A 6585-nucleotide genomic window follows, 5' to 3' on the forward strand; every position below is an offset into this window, starting at 1 on the left:
GAAATGCCCGTTATGTATACGAGTTCACGATCCCATGATCGGTGCGCCGTGAACACATAACCGAACCGATATCGAGAATTACATCATCCATTACAAAAAGGAGTAAGAAAATTACAATAAGGTCACATGACCAATCTTTACAAGATAGCCTCGAAGGGCCTAATCTAATCATCAGAGTAGCAGAATCACTTCAGCAGCGTAGAGCCCCAAGTCATCCGCCTTAACCCTACAGGAAACTGACTGGGAAGACGTTCCTAGCTCGCATAGACGTCGTCAACTCCTTCTTCATCTATCGAAGTCCTCCAGGTCTGGCCAAGTAAATAGCCAGGGACAAAGCCGTGAGTACATTTGAATTGTACTCGCAAACCATCAAGAAGGTGATAACAATTCTAACTAAAGAAGACAAGAGAGGAAGAATAGTTTCTCTGGTGGATATAGCATGTGAAAGAGAATCAGTTTCTCTTGTGGATATAGCATGTGAAAGAGAATCAGTTTCTCTTGTGGATATAGCATCCCACATCACAGTTGAATGGGACACTAAGAGGGTGATAAGACATTTCTATGACATCTCTATATCTTTGTTAAAAAGTGTTGACTGCCAAAACCCACCGGCGGGCAGCGGCCTTGTCAACACTGTAGAGCCGGGGGGAGCCTAGAGCTGCGGCTGGCTGAGACCCCTCCGAGCGACGGCCCGCAATGCTCTTCTGGTCACACGCGGCGTTGCGAAGTGCAAGGGCGTGCCACCTGACCTATACCCGGTCGGGAAGGTGATGAGATTGCCTCGCTTAGTTTCTGCGCAGGGCATACATGTAAACGTTAAATACGAGCCTCGATCGGCTCTCGAGGTTATCCCGTGAATCGGCTCAAAGAGCCGATCCACCCATGATCCGTACGGGGTGTACGAATACTTGGTGGTCCTGCTTGATCAAGATGAAGCTAATGAGATCTACGACGATTTAGGGTTTTCACCACATAATCGGATCATCCTACTCCGGGTTGGGCCAGATGGCCACGCACGGTGCTCGTAGCCGATCCTAAACAAGGCCAAAAAACCAACATGAAGTTGATCCTAGGAACATCCCGTTTAGGACTTGCGAACGCCACCCTACGTGCCACGGGATCCTCCCCCTTTGTAAGGCCAAACTATTGCGGATATTAAACTAATCCTTGTAGAACAAGGAGCAATCGTAACGGACCAGATCTACTAAATAATGATCAAGCGGGGTGCCGCCCCCACACCGAGATAGGCGTGAGGACGGCTAGATATGCAAGGGTTGCACTACGTAAGCATGCTTAAACGAAGAACAATGCTAACCCTAACACATCTAATGATAACTACGTTGCTCGCCATCAAAAGCGCTTCGATACGAGCAACGCATGAACAACGTGGGGCTTGTGCTGCCTAGATCGCAAGATGCGATCTAGGCAGCATGTCACTACCCGATAGAAACCCTCGAGACGAAGGAGTTGGCGATGCGCCGAGATTGGTTTGTTTTTAGGGTTGAACGTGAGTTGTTGTTTATTCCATGAACCCTAGGTACATATTTATAGTCCGGGGGACTTTCTAATGTGGGCGTGCACTAAACCGTGCACGACTAAGATTCTATCTCTTATAATAAACTACTAAGTAAAGATACACGGGCAATTCAGCCCAAGACCCTTCGTGCCGAGGCCGCCTTAGAATCCTTTCACAGGTAATCAGCACAAGCCCGGCCCACCTCTGGATTCGTCTAAAATCTGGTGATAACACATGCCCCCCTGGTTTTGGAAATAACATTTCCAAAATCATTATGCTTTCCCTTCGAGAGGTCACGTTGTAGCGAGTAGAGCCGTTACGGCATCCGTCATCATTATGCCCTGTCTTCTCGGCTTCTCTAAAAATCCTGACAGCTTTAGCATCGATCCCTTGGAAGTTGTAATGGCATTAATCCTTCGCCAGATTCATCATTATTTAACCGCGCCGGCTGGTTAGCTCTCTCTCATTCCATCCCTGCTATCGGCACCAAAAAACCCCCTCTTCCTGTAGCAATGTCTTCCTCTTCCTCTTCTTTCTCCAAACTCTTCCCCCAATCTTCGCCGAAGAAGAAGACCGAAGGCGATCTCCACCCCGCGATGAATCCCTTCTCCTCCGACGAGGAGAAAAAGAAGGAGAAGCAGCGAAGGCCAAAGCCTCTCCTTCGCTCAGCTCCCGCCGAAGAAGCGCCCCGCATGTGGGCGGACAGCGAGGACGAGGATGATGACGAAGAGGAAGAGGAGGAGGACGACTCTTCCTCCTCCATCGGGTACCCGCCGACCAAGCGCTTCCGCTCCTGGGCGGACAGCGAGGATGATGACGATGACGAGGAGGAAGAGGCTCCGGCCAAGGGCTGGGGCAGCAGCGACGAAGAGCTCCCTGGGAGCAGCGCCGACGACGTCGACGGCGGCGATGACGAGGACAGCGACGACTAGTAGTATAGGACTAGTAGTAGCAGTGCACTAGGCACCGGATCCCTCTTTTGAGAGCCATCGGCTCTTTCTTGTAAAGCCGCTCCTTGGAATTAATGAAATTGTTCTTTCCATTTATCCTTTAATCGCTCCAATTTCATTCCCTCCGTTTGCCATGCTAAGACCGACGACAACGCGTCGGACTTCTTTCCTTTCTTGCGGCAACGGCCACGGTCCAAGCCCTGTACTAGGCGTCGGCTTTTCCTTCCCAGTTCCTACCCGAGACGGCCATGATGCAGCCGCGGCCGAGGTAATCTTGATCGGCTCCCAAGAACAAGGCATCTTCCGGGCTTGTTGCCCCCCGAGTCTCGGCCAATGTAAAACGAGAGACGAGGAATACGCGCATGAACTGTGTAGACCTGGGCCTGATTGTGTGCGGGGAAATTCCTTATGTAGCGTCAGCCGATTTGAACACAAATCGGCCTCTCTGAGCGGAAAGCCTTCAAGGTGAGCTGCCCCCCGAGTCCTTACTCGAGGCGAGAATGTGCCACAGCCGATCCTCTTTCTTCCTCTGACAGCCGACAATCTTCCGTTCCAGCTGTACTAACCCCACAGATTGGATAATCCTCGCACAAGGCTGTTTCTTGATTCTTGACATGCTGCTCCTGACATTGTCCTTGAAGAAATTTCCCTTGAGTCGATGGCCCTGCATCGGCTTTCATGTCCTTAAGTCGATGCCTGCTGCATCGGCTGTGTTCGAAAATTTTCATTCATTTTTTTTTTTTACGGCCGACCTGTGTATCGGCCCCCATATTCCAATAACCATCAACAAAAGATGAGATGCTTCTGTTGTATACCCTCATATTTCCATATACACAGGCGCCCCCGAGCCGATTCTGTCAAGAAAATTGATGGTATCGGCTACGTTGGACTAACATGTTGAACCCGGGCGAAAGGTAGGTGAGGACAATTTTGGCCGATTGCTGGAATCGGCCTCCACGTTGCTTGTTCGTTGAAGGTTTTGTAAGTTCCCTTCGTAAATTTTTCGGGGCCGATCACAAGGATCAGCCTCTCCTGGTTTGCCCATTGGTTTGATCTTGCTACTTTGTCGAGCTGGATGAAACCAACCCAACCTCCGACTTGATGCGCCTGCTGTCGTCCACCTTGTGCGCTCCGTAGAGTCGTGGAGCACTACGCTCTGTCGGCAAGACGAGTACCATGTTTGTGCCAGCCGATGTCTCATCATCGGCTTTCCTCTGTTTAGGGCGCCACTCCATTTTCCGTGGACGACCCTCTTCATCCGAGGTTCGCTGAACCTTTGCGGCCGGATCGGGCCGTGCCTTTCTTAGCGTATGCAGGTACAACCTTTCGGCTTCCTCCGAGGCCGCGCAATCGCTGAACCCTGCGCTTACGGGAACGGCTGAGTCCGTCGGGGCACCACCTTGGCCGGTGGTACTGTCTTCTTCCACTTCTCCTCGTCTTCGAATCTTCAAGATCTGCCCAACGAGGTGACTCGAAGCACGTTTGCTTTGTGGTGGGAGAGGCCCTAAGCGCTCGAACACGGACACGTTGGCTGCCTCCTTCTTTTTCTTATTGCATTACGGGCAATTGCCGATCGTGGGCAATCGGCTCATTCTCGAATCCCAGCGGTGTACGAAGAAGGGGCAGTCCCAATGCACTGGCGTTGTCGTCTTGCTCCCTTGATGCTTCCGTGGCATAGCGCTCATGCTCCTCCTCATCGTGATCCTGCCGACGATATCTTCCGGCTTCTCTAGCCAAACGATCTTCTCTATCATCGTAATAGGGTCGCCGGCGTTGACGATACTGATTCACATATTTGTTGAGGAGGTGATCGAGAGAGGGTCGCCGATATCTTATATTCTTCACCTCTCCCTCGCGTGACGTAGCGCTTGCCATCATGACGGAGCCGATCGCATGGAGCGGCCTCATCAGTATCCTTGCTGTGAGAGCAGGCTGCCCTCATCTCCATCTTTGCCGAGTGGTTTCCGGGCCCTACCATGTTGATGCTGGAACGAAGGGCACGGCGGCAACCTTCGGGGTAGGTGATTCCTACCATGTTAACGGCGGGGAAGGGTTGGGTGTCGACCTTCATGGCGTACTGGTTGAAAATTAGCCGCCCCTTCTCTATCGCCGCTTGGATGTGCCTGACGCCACACCCGGCGGTCGTTGGTGGCATGGGAAAGCGAGTTGTGGAATTTGCGGTACGGCTTTCCGTTTAGCTCTTTCGCCGTGGGGAACTTGAGACCTTCGAGGAACCGTCAACTGTTTCTCCTTGAGCAGGAGGTCGAAGATTTGTGCAGTCTTGGTTACGTCAAAATCAAATCCCCTGGGCGGCCACTGGTGGCTTTACCCATTTGCGGGCCACGGGGGTTCCTCCCCGAGTCCACTCAGCCACTTGCTATCTCTTGGCCTCCCGCGGGCACTTCATCCTCCTCCGTATCGACCATGACTACTGCACGCTTGAACTTGTCTTGGTACAGGTCGGGGTGGCGCCGTTCATATGCCGATAGTTTACGAACCATGTGCGCCGGTGAGGGATAATCTGCTTGGGAGGCCATGTCCTTGAGCTGTGTTGCAAGGCCTGCTACGCCAACTCGGTTGCTTCCTTTTCGGTTATACGAACCGAATAACATCGGTTCCTAAGATTCCTGAAGCGCTGGATGTATTCTGTCACCGTTTCCCCGCGCTTCGACGTAGTTGTGCTAGATCGGCAATGCCGGACTCGGAAGCTTCGTATGGTATTGCATATGGAGCTGTTCTTCCAATTGCTTCCAAGAGCTGGATGGAGTTCGCTGGTAGAGAGGTGTACCATCCAAAAGCCGATCCCGTGAGGGACCTGTGAAAAGAGCCTCACGCGTAGCTGATCCGACACCGAAGCCGGTCCTAGTTGAGCCAAATATCGGGCTGACGTGCTCGATGGAGCTGGAGCCATCTGATCCACTGAATTTGGAGAAGTCAGGGAGCCGATATTTTGGTGGCAGCGGGATCATCTCGTAATCGTCAGGGTACGGCTTGGAATAGCCGACCGCCCTTCTTTTCGGCATCATGCCGAACTGGTCTCTCAGTATGGTGCGATCCGATCCGCCGTGCGGCCGTAGGAGTTGCACTACGAAGATTCGCCGGGGTGGCGTACTTGGCCTGCCACGTTTGCTTTTCCGGCTACGAGCCGGCTGCGGGAGCCGGGCTCGGGAGTTTCGTCGGTGTGGCGTATTTAGTTAGCCACGTCCGCTCTGCCGCCGACGTTCCTCCTGTCTTCGCCGGAGTCCCCGATGTTGTGGCCTGGTTTGTGAGTGCCCAGTCACCACAATCCGGCACATACATGCATGCGTACCCATGAGGGATCTCCTTAGGCGCCTCCATTAAGAACTGGTAGTCACTGGGGTCGCCACCAATTCTGTAGACGAGGAATGCCGGTGTAGTCGGCACTTCAGCAGGTGCTGCCAACGCAAATGGCAGCGGTGGACGGGACTGGAATGGCAATTCTCCTTGATGCGTCCCGAGAGCTGGTCCTGACGGCGAGTACTGGTGGCTCATGATCTCTGGATCACGCGCAGAGCGACACGCTCCGAGCACGTTAACCAAGTTCTCGAGTGGCGGTGTAGCGAGTGAGCCACCGGGTAGTTGATCTCCTGCCGCGGACCCCCGGTGCGTTCCTCCGACGGGGAAGAAAGGTCTATCCCATCGAGTGCACCTTCCGGTGAGAACCCCTTCCATCGATGCCACCAGAACGGGTTCTGCCGAAAGAGCCGATGAGGTCGGCTTCGAGGGTAGCCTTGATCTCATTGTATTGCTTCTTGAGGTCGTCGGGCGGATCCTCGTAGGTGGCCGGCGTGCCGTCCGCCATCTCAGATGTAGATGGCGATGTGGTTGATGTAGACGATTGTCCCACCGTGCGTGCCGAGAATGTGTTGGCTGCCAAAACCCACCGGCGGGCAGCGGCCTTGTCAACACCTTGTAGAGCCGGGGGAGCCTAGAGCTGCGGCCGGGCTGAGACCCCTCCCGAGCGACGGCCCGCAATGCTCTTCTGGTCACACGCGGCGTTGCGAAGTGCAAGGCGTGCCACCTGACCTATACACAGGTCGGGAAGGTGATGAGATTGCCTCGCTTAGTTTCTGCAGGGGCATACATGTAAACGTTAAA

The sequence above is a fragment of the Lolium rigidum genome, chromosome 6 (assembly GCF_022539505.1).
Source record: "Lolium rigidum isolate FL_2022 chromosome 6, APGP_CSIRO_Lrig_0.1, whole genome shotgun sequence".
NCBI lineage: Eukaryota > Viridiplantae > Streptophyta > Magnoliopsida > Poales > Poaceae > Lolium > Lolium rigidum.